We start from the raw sequence: 14,887 nt of genomic DNA, 5'->3' as shown, positions 1-14,887 counted from the left end.
AATTGTTTTGCTTGAAGAGTTTGTTGCCTTTTTGAAAGTGTCTTCTTTGGGGGTGCCTTGTTACCTCCTTTAGTTCTTGCCATTGTTGATTACACCAAAGAAAGATTGAAATCTTCAATTTTTAATTATGCCCAAATCGATTTAAGATGAAAGAATGTTGCTTTGTATCTTAAAAATAGACTCAAAGGTTGAAGATTTTGGTGTTTGAATCATTTGTTGTTGCAAAAGGAGTGATTAATTTTGGTTGTGAGGAAGTTTGGATTTGATTTTGTTGAATTTGGTTGAGGAAATTTGGTTTTGTTGATGTAGAGGATGAGGGTTTTGGGGTTTTTGTGTTGAGGGCAGTGTTTGAATATGGAAGAAATGAAAATGAATGAGGGAATAAGGGTTTAAAAGACCCGTTATTTTTGAAATAGCAGCAGGGGACGAGCGGATTGCATTCTGGGACGCTCGGATTCTTCGTTTTTACCTCAGGAAATGACGCCACAGGACGAGCATCTTTCAGCAAAGACGAGCGGATTCTTCAATGTGAGACGAGCGGATTCTGTTACAGGTGGATACTTTAAAAATAAACAGCATAAAGACGAGCGTCTTTTCAGTAAGACGAGCGTCCAGAATCAGACGAGCGGATTCTCAATTGGGACGCTCGGATTCTGTGACAGACCATTTTTTTGAATTCTACAGCTCTATCAGACGGGCGTCTGGTGACATTGGACGCTCGGATTCCTCAGGACGAGCGGATTCTCTTCTTGGCCGCTCGGATTCCTCCTTGTCCGCACGGATTCAGGTCCATCCGTGGGTACTGCATAACCCGTAATATTTTCATTCTTCAATTCTCTTGTTCTTCATTGTGGGGGCACTACAAAGGCATGAATAGCCTAGGCAATTGCTATCCCCACACTAAGTAAAAGCACTACACATCAATAAAATCATAAGTCACTCCCTCACTTCTCTCAAAAATGATGAATATCTTGATTAAGGCACAAAAATATAAATCCAAAAATGACAAAAATGCAATGTAAAAATTTAAATGCAAGTTAGGGAGTTAGAATATTTACAAATGGTGGTTTAGGGAGGACTCCACCAAACTCTCATCCAATGTGAGATGTCAAGGGGGCATGTTCAAGGTGTTGTTGATGTTACTCAACACCTTGAAGAAGTAGTCAAAAGCTTGTTCATTGTCATGATAGAGGTCCTCAATAGATCTTTGCACTTGTTGTTCTCCGTGATGGTCTTGGTTCATAGCATTACCAATGTAGGGATTGAATATCCCTTCGAACTCATCATCCCAAAGACCTCAAACTTCGTCTACTTGATCATTAAAAATTTCTTGAGTTGATAGAGACAACTCTCCTTCTTTCTTGTTTTGGCCAATGAGGCCATCCTCTTCACTTGACATGGGTGAGCTTTTCAAGCTCTCCTTATTGCTATTCTCTTGCTCTTTGAATGGAGCATCATCAACTTTCTTTTTCCATTGGAATTCCGACTTCTTCCTATCATCCTTTCGGCTATAGTGATCAACCATAAAGCATGGTTCATGTAAACGGGGAGCTCTCACGGTCTTGTCAAGATTGAAAGTTATGGTATCGTCTCCCACTTCTAGAGTAAGCTCTCCGTGCTTCACATCTATCACTGCCCCCGCGGTGTGCAAGAAAGGTCTATCGAGGATAATCAGAATATTGGAGTATTCTTCCATGTCAACAATGACAAAGTCCACCGCGATGAAGAATTTGCCGATTCTCACGGAAACATCTTCCCATATACCTAATGGTGTCTTCTTCGATCTATCGGCCATTTGGAGTATGATGTTGGTACATTTAAGCTTTCCCATCCCTAGCCTTTTACTAACCGAGTACGGCATAACACTCACGCGTGCTCCTAGATCACACAAAGCCTTGTTGATCGTGTTGTCGCCAATGGTACACGGTATTGAGAAGCTTCCCGGGTCTTTATGTTTCGGAGGTGAACTCCCTTGAAGTATTGCACTACTCACCTTAGTGAAGGCCATAGTTTCAAGCTTCCGGATCGACTTCTTTTTCATAAGGATGTCCTTCATGTACTTTGCATAGGCCGGCACGTGATTGAGTAATTCCGTGAAAGGAATCGAGACTTCCAAATTCTTCACAATTTCCATAAATTTTCCAAGTTGGTCATCAAACTTAGGCTTAGCTTGACGACTTGGGAATGGAAGTCAAATCACAATGGGCTCCTTCTCTTGGCTTTTTCTTCATTTTTCTTTGAAACATCTTCTTTTGTTGGTTCATCTTCCTTAGAGTTTTGCACAACTTCTTCTTTGTCACTAGCTTCGACAACTTCATCCTCAACTTGTTTCTTTGGTCCTTCATATCTCGTACCACTCCTCAAGTGAATGGCACTAACCGTTTCATGTATTGGGGGATTACCTTGAGGTGGTAATTGCCCCCTTTGTCTTTGAGAGTTTGAAGTTGCTAGTTGGGTCATTTGAGTTTCCAACATTTTTGTGTGGGCTAGGATGTTGTTGATGGTGATGTCCTTTGCTTGGCTATCTTTTTGCATTTGAGTGAAAAATTCTTGTTGATTCTTTTGCATTTGGAGGACCGCTTTTTGCACATCAAAACCTTGGTCATTTTGTTGATTGTATGGAGTTTGATTTTGGTAACCTTGGTTTTGGTTGAACAAGGGTCTTTGGTTTTGGTTTCTCATAGGAGGTGGGGTGTATGTTTGTTGAAGGTTTTGAACATTTTGGCTTTTGTATGAGAGATTTGGGTGGAATTTGATGTTTTCATTGTAATAGTTGGAATAAGGGGTACCACTCTTGTATGCTTGAAAAGCATTCACTTGTTCATTTGTTCCCCTACATTCACTTTGGCCATGTCCCAAAGTTCCACAATTCTCACATATCCCACTTGGGATTGATGAAGATGCTACCATGGCATTAACATGATGCTTTGGTGATTTTAAGGCTTCTTCAAGTTTAGCCATAACCTTTTCAAACTTCAAGTTAATGGTATCAATATGAGCACTAAGTTGAGCACCCAATTGAGTAATAGAGTCCACTTCATGCTTTCCTTCTCTATTAGCCTTGCGAGGTCTACTATATTATGAATTATGGACCGCCATTTCCTCAATCTTGTTCCATGTTTGATTATCGTCAAGTTCAGTGAACATACCATTTGATCCCATGTTAAGAATGTTTCTTGAGTCTTCATAAAGACCATTCCAAAATTGTTGTACCAAGAACCACTCGCTAAGTCCATGATGAGGACATGAGCGACAAATTCCTTTGAATCGCTCCCAAGCTTCATACAAAGATTCTTCATCCCTTTGCTTAAAACCCGTAATTTGAGCTCTTAGCATGTTAGTCTTTTCCAGAGGGTAGAATTTTTTGTAGAAAGCTAGAGCCAACTTCTTCCAAGAGTCAATTACAAGAGTAGCCTTATCAAGGCCTTTCAACCATTGCTTTGCGGTGCCGATTAGAGAAAAAGGAAATAAGACCCATCGAATTTGGTCTTGAGTTACACCGGTTTGTGAAATCGCATCACAATAGTCACAAAAAGTCTCCATGTGAGAGTGAGGGTGTTCACTAGGCATCCCCCCAAATTGGCTTCTTTCGACTAATTGGATAAATGCGGATTTTGCAATGAAATTTTCGGTTAAGTGTTGTGGTGTGGGAGTACCATTGGGTTGGTTCTCCTAGGTTGGAACGGAATGTGATGAAAATTTAGGCATTGTGGGTTGATTTTGTGTTGGATTTGGTGTTGGGTTCTCCTCACCTTCTCTTGAAAAAGGGTTGGTGAACTCAATAGTATTTGGTTGAATATCTACAACCTCCCCAATACCTCTCAAAGTACCTCTAGCAAGTCTTCTATTGGATGTCAAAGTCCTTTCAATCTCGTGATCAATGGGTAACAAATTACCTTGTGATCTTCTAGACATGCAAAATATCAAACAACTCGAAAACAATTAGAACAAACCTTGAGGAGTTTTACTTCCCCACGGCAAAGAAAGACACAACTAATAACAATCTAAGAAAATCAAATCAAGTTAACACCGTCCCCGGCAACGGTGCCATTTTTGGTCGGACTCACTTGGAGCTTAATTTTCGGTTACTTGTCGTTAGGAGCACCTAGACCAAAACAATATTTATAACTTCACAAACAACTCTACTATTAGTAAAGACGCAATTAAAGGTCGGATCCCAAGGGACGGGTATTGATGTAGGATATTCGATTGCAAGTAGCGGTGTCTAGGGGTGTCACGATTTGGGTTGAGATGAGAAGATCACTAAACTAGATAGCAATAAAAGTAAACAAGCAAGATGATTAAAATGAGATGTAAACAATTGATAAAAAGCACTAGGGTGTCATGGGGTCATAGGGGGTTCATGGGAATTGATCATACAAACATATTCTCAAATTATAAGCAAGCAATTATTGTTGTGATGGATTGAGTTGGTTTATATCTTACAATCCTAGGAAGGTTTGGGTCCCGGAGCCGAATCGATTAGATTGTAAAACACCTACAAGTCGACTTAATCCTCTCTACTCAACTATATGCATGGTCTAATGAGACTCGAGTTGGGTTATGTCTTACAAGTCTCATTGAAAAGATAAGTGATGGGTAAAAAATGCAAGGATTCATAGGCTCGCATTTCATCAAACATAACATGTGCATAAGTTGAGATCACAACAAGCAAGCAAATAAACTATGAAAACATATTAATTTAAGCATGAATCATCCCCCATGTTGGTTTCCCCTAATTACCCATTAACCCTAGTTAAGGAAACTACTCACTCATTATCAAGTTTAACATGTTAACAAGGTTGTCAATCATATTAACAAAGCAAAACATGATGAATAAATGAAGATGATTTACAATATTTTAAAAGAGATTAAGAGAATTATACCTACTAATGATTCCAAAATAAAGCAAATAATAATAGAAGTACTTGATGAATGATTGGAAGGTTGTCAATCTCCCAATAATAACCCAAATAATCTTCAATTACCCAAAATAAAAGATGAACAAAAGAGAAATTAAGGAAATGAGATTTGTATTAATATTTTATTAGAAGTTGATTACAAGATTAAGAAGAGATTAGAATGATATAAACTACACTAAAGATTGATAAGAAGAACATGATTATCTAATTAAACTAATGGGGTATTTATAGTGGGGATTAGGTACACAAATTAGGGTTTATTAAGGGCTTAAATGACGATTAAGTCCTTGAGGAATCACTCCTGTCAAAGGAGATGCCGGTCTCCTTCCTGCCGGTCTTTCATAAATATGCGCATCTTTCATGGAGGGAAGAAGAGGACGTATGGCCTGTAAGAGAATCCGAGCGTCCAAGGGGTCGGGACGGGCGGATTTCGTGGTGGCAGGACGGGCGTCTTTGTAACACCCCGTATTTTATTAAGTTGGGTAAAATTCTTCTAATTTCTATTTTGAAGTTAAATTACGTCATTTAACGATTTATATATATACATACTCTCAGCTAATTAATTAATTCATTATAATTCGAGGAGTTAATTTTAATAATCGTTAATAATTTCTGATCCTTTTACGAGTCCTTTATGAAAGTCGGCCCTTAGTGGATTCAAAACGGATTTAGGAAAAGTCATCCAATTAGCTATTTTGAGTTATTTTGCTAAATTATCAAATTTCGTTAAACTCCGCTAATTTAGTAAAAATCGTTAATAACTCCGATTCGAATCGAATTCCTATTATTTCCGTTAGTAATTTGAGTTTATTTTATTTTCACTCATTAAATTTATTTATTATTGATTCCGTTTTATTACTGAAACTTTTACTAAAACCGATTTTATTAACTCGAGACGGTTTTAAAAACGAGCGAAATTACTTAACGATGAAGAAAGATACGTATAATAAATAGCAGGCTAGCAGGCTGTTGTCTCATTTTCACGAACTCACGTCTCTTTTCTTCTTCTTCCTTCTTTTTTCTTCTTTTACGTTCTGTTTCAATTTTTTTTTATTTTAAATTGATTCTGTCACTCCGTTTGTCATCCGTTATCAATGATTTCCGTTCCATATTGCTGCTCCCATCGTTCCTGTCAATCCATTGTAAGTAAAATTCATTTTCATTACGAATTTTTACAAACCCAAGTTATATTTTCAGCTTTATTTATTATAAGTCGGTTGTAAGTGCTGAGATAGACGGGCTGGTAGAATATTTGTTAGTCATAAATGATTAGTTCAATCGGAAAAAGGTAACAATGATAGGTTACTCGATATTACTTATAAAATATGTTTATTTCGAATGCTGGTTAGTCTGTTTTATAGTTGAGACGGTATATAATTATATATAGGGATCCTTATGGATGTTAATTAGTCATTTGTATAGTTGAGACGATGTATACTGATATGTGGAGATGATTGAGACGGTGTATACTGACCTGTAGGGATCATTTGGGATGCTAGCTAGTAAGTGGTATATTTAAGACGGTGTATGCTGACATGTATGGATGGTTTTGGGTGGCTCTTCGGACAAATTTTGGTAGTGGGTTGTGGGTCGAATAGGGGGTTGTTTTGGTGTGTGTTTGGCCTCTGTTTTGGGGATGCGCGGAGTAACGTTTTAAACCTGTTGCCATTGCTTGGTGACGGGTGTAGGACCGTTCAATGACTCCTTTTAGTCGTGGGTAGAGGTTGCTTTGGCTCAATTTCGGTTTGTTTAAATTATTTGAATTTCCGTCTCATTCTTATACAAATACATGTACATTCACTTATTGGGTTGTTTGAATGGGTTGTTGTCGTTGGGTTGTTGGCCTAGCAGCGGCCTGGCCGTGGCCTAGCTGTGGCCTGGCAGTGGCCTGGCTGTAGCTTAGCAGTGGCCTAGCTGTGGCCTGGCAGTGGCCTAGCAGTGGCCTGGCCGTGGCCTAGGCAGTGGCCTAGCTAAGTCACGAGTTTGAGGCCATGTGTAGTTGGTGGTTAGGCCGAGTTTGAGGTTGTCAAAATAACTTTTGGGCCGTGTCTATAACTTGTTTTGACGCTAGTTTGGTTTATTTAAAATATAATTAATTAATTTCCGTCTCATATTTTATATAAAGATAATTCGTTAATATCGTCCTTTCACATAATTATTTTAGGTGCCTCATATGTGGTTGAAGATGAAGAGTAATTTTGGGTTTTAGAAGCTTTCTCAAGTTATTACTTGTCTCTTTGCTAGCGTAAGGTAACTATTCCGAGTTACTCGACGAATTAATGTCACATTAGTAGTTGATGTTGTGCTTGTTGTTTGTTAAGTGTTTAGGTGATTGATAATGTGTTACTTTCGTTTCTCACATGATAGAAATTGGAAATAGCATGAGAATGATATTGTGATAAATTTTGTGATTTGGGACAAAGTAGGCAAAGACTCTGAGCTGGGCCAGATTGACCGAACGAGTGTGGTCAAACTAGGTTTAAACCGGTCAGCCTCGATTTGACCGATGACCCATCGCGGGACTCGGGTCGAGGGTTTGTCTTTGAGGTGAGATTGGATGTTTTATGTTGATGCCTTAATATTTGTGATTATCGTTTCACATGTTGGTTGTTGGATGAATTGGTTGCCTTATACTTGAGTCTTCTTGCCTTGTTGCAATTTTAGCTTGTTCTCATGAATTATGAGATTAACAGTTAGCTGGAATTTGGATTATTATTGATACTGGAGATATTGTTGGATTGTCAGCTGAATATGCTCTTGCGTAACCTTTCATATACTAGGGTGTGTATGATCTTTTGTGTGTACAAGTTTGGACTCTTTGTCCCTTTTATGGTTAATTGGGTATCCTACTTGTCTTGTGTGGTGTGGGCTAAAGTATTCAAGCTGGGACCTAGATTGGTTTTATTTTGGTCCTAGGTGAGTATTTCGGCCTTCATCATAGATAGGCCATTATAGTCTTTGACGAGTATATGTTTGCAGCTTAATAGCCTTTGTGTTCCTGGCTTGGTGGGTTTATATCCAAGCTGGGGCATGACCTTTCTGCCTATTTTGTGAGGAGATGGTCAGCTTAAGTACTAGCCAACCCTTTGGTGGACTCCTTAGGGTACTCATGTGGTTTTATCATGAGTCTTGGGTGCGGTGGTTTTATCCGCATTTCTCTAGGTCTCTGTGAGTCTAGGATTAGGGTTGAGTCGTGTTTTGGCCATGTTTTATTCATATTAACCTCTGAGCCAAAATACTAGCTTCCCTACCTCGTGTATAGACTCGAGTTACAAAGTGACTATTGACTGTACTAGTAACTTATGCCTGTCTCTAGATATATTGTCCTTTCTTGTTTGATGATTCTATGAATCATAGAAGGTGAGATGCAAGCCGGCTATGGTTGATAGAGTTTGGATTCCTGGATGTTATGTGATTCACATGATAGTGTAGTATGAGTCGGTCTAGTATTCGCATGCTAGGACTATGTGTTGTTATATTGTTGTTCACATGATAAGCACGATTGTCTAGCATCTATATGCTAAGGCTATGTGTTATTCATATTCATATTCTTATGTTTACATGTTATATTAATTATGACATTTCGTGGATGGGAGAACTCGGAGTTACTCCCCACTGACTGTGGCTTTCGTATTTGTATAAAATGCGAATGACAGGTAGGTGATGCATATATGGGGTACATGGACGAGCTAGCGAGCAAAGTAACCTTGGGACCTAGATTGGCTTTATTTTATTGTGACCCTTAAACACTTTTTATGTCACATACATTTTTTGGGACATATGTCTCCCTCTTTACATTGGTTGTATAATTTGCTATTCGCGACTTTAGCGATGGTTATGTTATGAGACTTATAGTTAGACCTTGTATGTTTGACACCTTCCAATTTGGATATCTTTATAACAGGTTCAGGTTTTTAAAATTACAGGTTTTTACTCAAATGAACCTATTACAAACATATCCATGCAGTTTTTATTTAGAAATTACGTGTTTACTTTTCCGTAATAAATGAGGGTGTCACAGTCTTCATGGTTGGACGGGCGGATTGGTGCGTAGTTGGACGGGCGTCCCTATGGCAAAGACGCTCGGATTCCTGAAGTGTTGGACGGGCGACTTGCCTGGTTGGACGGGCGGATTGTGTTCCAGCCTTCTTTTCTTCTTTTCTTCCTCTCTTCTTCCAATAATCCTCCGGGATTTAGTCGGGGATGCAAGGATTTTTTCATCATTGCCCATCTACTATAATATGTACAAAGGCCTTCTAGTCTTGTCTTCTCTTTAATGCTTGGTCATTAGATTCGATCAATTTAGCTCTATTTTGTTATGAAAATGCAAGGTTTGCACTCCTCTCCTACCAAGGAAACAAAACCTCAAAGAATATGCAAAACAAAGGACTAAAGATACTAAATGACCCAAATATGCACAAAAAAGCATAGGAACGAGGCTAATTCGGGGACTAAATATGCTAAAATAATGGTCACATCATCGATTTACATTTTGACTCGTACAAAGACTTGGCTTAGTCTCGAACCAGCCTAGACTCAGTGTGACTAACCCGTGTATGGACCAAAATGGACCACATGTCCGTGAAAAAGACGCCCTAATGAACCTAGGTGGCGTTTTTTTGGTTGTTTTACTCGGACCAAGTGGTCGACATACATGACTCGAACCAAAGTGTGAGCTCGGGTGACCCAAGTGAGTCGTGTACTAGCCTAACATATGGTTCAAAAGACATGGCTAAGACCTTGACTCAAAACATGTTCCATGTTTGGGTTTGGTTTGACAATTTGAAAGAATTTTTCGAAAACGAGAGGGTTGATGATGTTTCAAATGGGCAGCATGTCGGCTATAAAAGGCTCATTTTGGTCGAAAATTCTAATCCTAAAGACGGTTTTGAAAACTGACTTGAGATTTTCGTAAATTTTATTGACATGGGAACACATAGCAAGTAGTCATTCGCATACGAGCATGAATGCATGAGCCTAGATGTAACAGGAGCCAGGGACCAGGGCAACACTGATCAGGCAGCAGACAACAATCCTAGTCACACTACCCTGTTAACAACCAATGCCAGGCCTACTTTGGGAGGTCTCAAATACTAGTACAAGCTGAACCACAAGCTGCCACCTTGGACAGCTGAAACCTTGAGCAACTAAGATCAGAAAAGTCCTAAGGAGCCAGGTCTAATTCACCCCGGAATCAAGAGAAAATCAAACTGAAAGTTAAGCTGCTGAAAGGGACATAAAGCATAAAGCATATTGCCATTTCTGGCTAAACAAAGAAGAAGCTGTTGCTGGGCTGCTTTTGCTTGTCTCACCCTATTTCGGGTACCACCTAAGAGCCAAAGTCAAGGTCCTACTGCACCCATTCGTCCTTATACTCCCAGCCAAAGCAACACACCAGCCTAGGAGGCAGCATGTCACTATCAGTTCAGAATTTCTGTTGTTATATTGCAGTTTTCCTTTAAATCATTTTGTCATCATTGTAAAATATTTCTAGCACCTTATTTATGTCCTAAAAACTAATCCTGGCCCTTGATGAGATTTTGAGGTTAAATTTGTAACAGATTTCCAAGAGGAAGGCCTATATAAGGACCTCTGCTCCAACTGCGTTAAGGCAGCTTTTGATGAATATTAAACCTGAGTTTTCTTTCAATTTTAAATCTTTATAACTTATTCTTAGTTTTTAGTTAAGAGTCAGGCCTGTTAACATCTTATGCTTAGACTGTAGGTGTTGAACAAAGTCTGTCAGTGAGGTTCATTCAATCATGTGCTCAGACTGTGGATTGTTTGATCTTGTTGTTAACTTGAGTTGGTCTTTATCTGTGCTTGGCTGTGATAATATCCAGTTTAAGTTGTCCAAGTTGTTAGCTTGCTTCCCCGTGAGTATTCTGTGGGATTTGAGTTGATAATTATATCCCTTGGTCCTTGTTTAGTATCAAATATCAATCCCGTGTCAAACTGTCCAATTTCTCCTGTCAGGCAGGCATAATCAATATCTCAAAATACTTAGAATGCTTCAAAATTCTTGAAGTTTTAATCAGAGTTAGTTTATTCATTTAACTAGTTTTTCATCAAATTTTATGATTTTAGCAGTCCATTTGGTATTTTTAATCTAATTTTGAAAGTTCATTACATCCTGAAAGCACCAGAACAGTTGATCTCATTTAAAGGTTAAATCTTTGTGTCAGGCCTGGGGTTTGACACTGCAATTTGGTAATCAGAGCAAGGTTTAACACAATTCCACCTTTGTGTTAGTCTTGGGTTTAGAGAAACTGTGAGTTCATTATCCCTACCTACAACAAATACACAAAAACAACCATGAGTGAAGAGAGACTTGCTGGTATTGAGAACAGAATAGAGGATCTAGCAGGAAATATGGATAGACTACTTAATGTTGTCCATGTAGTGATGGAGAGGTTTCCAAACCATGATCCAAGAAGACAACCACCTACCAGAGGAAGAGGTAAAGGCAGAGGCTTCTTCATGGGAGCAGGGAGGTGACAAGCACCACATGGATATGAATCAGAATCAGAAGAGAGTATCAGAACACAAGAGGAGGTTCCTAAGCACACAGCCAAGCATCTAAAGGTAGAAATCCCTGAATTTTCTGGTAGCCTAAATCCTGATGATTTATTAGAATGGATTATAGGGATATTGAGAAAATCTTTGAGTATAAAGGTTACACTGATGTTAATGTTGGGAAATGTGTCCTCAACAATAAGTGTGATCACATGATTTAAATATCATTATTAAATCTCATTTTAAAGAATACAATTGGGAAGTATTTTTACTGTCAACTGGTCAACATATATCGGTAATGATTGGCTGACTAGAGTTTGACATTACTGTCGTATGACGGTGGTGATCAGTTGACCCCCTAGGTCATACCTATAGGGCAACACTCTTAATTGATCATTTAATTAATCGTATAACGTTACGAGTTAATTAAATTACTTGAAAATTGACGGACGATTTTGGAAGTAAAATTTACGTATCACATTGTAATGTGATTAAATGAGATACGGTCTGAGTAATCGAATTGTATCATTGCTCAGATGAAATTATTTTTTATGGAAACAATTAAATTTGAATGAATTATTATAAATACAAACTGTTGTGATTTATAAATGGTAAAATATTTTGGTACAAGTAATTATGAATTACTAAGTCGATTTTTGTATATGACGTATTTTTGTTAATACGTTGATTTTTAACATGTTAAAAATACATGACAAATTTATGTTACACATGACATGTAACATATTGACAATTGACAAAAATAATATGGATTCCATATTATCCGTGTGTGCGGAAAATATGAGGATGGTTAGGCAAATATTAAGTTATTGTTATTAGTGGTAAACATCATAATTACCTACTAAAACTAGCCTTGCATGCCTATTGCTCATTGTGAAGAACAACTAGGGCATGCATTGGCTCTTTTACACCTCCTCTCCCAACCGGCTTTGGGGAAGAAAACCCTTGTGGTTTTTCTTATTATTTTGCCTAATATTCACTTAGATATTGACTAGTGATCATCATTCATTCAACACAACAAAAACAAGAGTTTTTAGAAAGAGAAAAACACCTTCCATTCTCCTCTCTCTCAACCGGTTTTGAGAGCAAAAATCAAATATTTTTGGGTCATTTTTCTTCACAAAATTAATATTATCTAGTATACATAATATTAATTTTATTAAGAGTAAGCTTTGGGTATAATTCCTTGGGATAGATCCTACACTTGGGTCTTTGTTCATCCAAAAGGAAAGCTCAAGAACAAAAGAGAAGGAGATCTCTTTTGTGCCCATAAGAACTGAAATTACAATGTAAGGATAATTTCTTCTTTATTTTGCTAATTAGTTTGCATGCATAAGACCTTTATTAATTTTATGACAAATTAATTTATAACATATATATGAATATGTAAGTATATAGATCTACTTTTCCTTCAATCGGTATCAAGAGCCATTGTTGTTTGCATGCAAATCGGTTAAAAGTTTTTCCGAGTTATAAAGATTAACATATAAAACTTGTAAAATTTGTGTTATTATGATATATCACGAAATTAATTCATGCATGTTAAAATTTCTGGTTCTAAAATGTTTTAGGATATTTTGGTTAAATTTACGGATTTTTATTGTTCATATTATACAATAATGACATTTAAATATGATTTTATGAGTAAAAATGTCATTTTTGGTCTAAAATTAGCTATACTTCGAATTTTCCAGTGATTTTTGGATATGTTGTCACATATATTATTTTGAGATAACCTGTACATTTTCATAATTTTTGGACTTGTTATGCTCGAAAAATGGATTTTTCATTATTAAATTCGGATTTAGGTGAAAAATAGATTAATATGAGATAAATTTCGAATCTGGTCATAGAAATTTAATATGTTGTCACATGAAATTTTACAAGATGTGTGTAAAATAATGGGCTATAGTGAAGTCTTTTTGCATGATTTATGGATTTTTAAAGAAAAATAGCATAAATAGTGACATTATTAGTGAAAAAATTAACAAACATTAATCTATGACTAAGGAAAAACGTCAAATGTTGCATTTTATTATCTTTTTCAGATCTAAAATTGAAAAGTTGATGAATAAAATTTTTCTCATGTTTTTATGATTATTTTATTAAAAATCGATAAACCGCAACATTGTTTTTCCGGAAAAATTTCGAAATTTTTGACCTAAAGTTTTGAACATTATGAGTGTCATGGTATTTTTCCAGAATGTTCATGAGTTTAAATTTCAAATTTTGAATTTATTTGAAATTTTGTGATTTATTTGAAGTTTATAGCTTATTTTTGTAATTTTTAGTCCATTAATGAACAATTTTATAAAAATGAGTTAATTATGGTCAAATTATTAGTGAAGACTAAATTTTGAGTCCTAAGAGGTTAGGGTAATTAACTTAAGCCGAGTAATATACGATATTGGCTAATTAAAGGCGATTTAGCATAAAATTGAGCATGTTCATACATATTATAATGCTGCATTTTCTTTATGATTGTCATAATTTTAATTTATGTAATTTTACTTAGTATAGCCTTAGATTTTAATTGGTATTTCCCGAAATGTATGGCAATATCGATTCGGTTGTAATTTTATTGTGATCTCGTATCACCGTTTTGTAATTTAATAGATTTATTTTATTTTAGTTACAAATGTATAATAGGAAATTATGTAATTTATTATGTAATTTTATTCATTCCGGAGTTCCCAAAGATGGATTTCTTCAAGAATGGCGATACATAAAGACGGTGTTACCTCGAGATGCGTGTCACAACCGAAGTTCAAGGGACCAATGGAGTTGGTTTCCGAATATGTAATAGTTAAATAGGTTTTCTATTTTAGGAAAGGCCATACTAGGATTTATTTATTTTTATGCTTGCATTTTATTTTATGTCGCTTGCATCGCTAAATCGCCATAACTAAAACATGCATCCTTATTTTATCGAGTTTATCGACCGTGTCAATTAAAATTATCGTAGTTCACCGCTTTAGTTCACTTAAAACGTGATAGATAATAAATTGACATGACCTCTCGCTAAAATAAACAATTGAGACATAGCCTTACCAAATAGTAGAAACCATGAAAACCTATTTCGCGAGGGAGTGCACTCGGCTACCCCGGGGTACAAACCTTGTTACGTAGGGGAAGTGGGTGATAAATGTCTATCCACCGAATTCATGTTGATGAGGGTTTCATCGGCTACCCCGTGCCCAAGTTAATATGGGTTTGGATCATGGACACATTTATTCGAAATTTGGATTGAACTCAACAAAACTTTTTGATAAGGGTTTCATCGGCTACCCCGTGCCCTTGTCGAATGTGTTTTGGGCTATAGATAAATATTAGAGTAATTTTATCGACCGAGAGTTCTAAAAGTAGAATCGATTAAAGAGTTAATCCACCGAGTTATATTGATAAGGGTTTCATCGGCTACCCCGTGCCCA

At 36.9% G+C, this 14,887-nt stretch overlaps 1 non-coding gene across 1 annotated transcript; it reads left to right on the top strand.

The window, feature by feature from the left end:
• The first annotated feature begins 3,229 nt into the window (after positions 1 to 3,229).
• On the top strand, positions 3,230 to 3,336 carry LOC141616288 (small nucleolar RNA R71). Its single transcript, XR_012530643.1, has one exon. It is a non-coding gene; the product is annotated as a small nucleolar RNA R71 (small nucleolar RNA).
• Positions 3,337 to 14,887: the final 11,551 nt, after the last annotated feature.

This window comes from Silene latifolia, chromosome 11, assembly GCF_048544455.1.
Source record: "Silene latifolia isolate original U9 population chromosome 11, ASM4854445v1, whole genome shotgun sequence".
Lineage (NCBI taxonomy): Eukaryota > Viridiplantae > Streptophyta > Magnoliopsida > Caryophyllales > Caryophyllaceae > Silene > Silene latifolia.
Note: the sequence above shows the minus strand (reverse complement) of the source record. Positions and strands in the feature narration are given on the sequence as shown.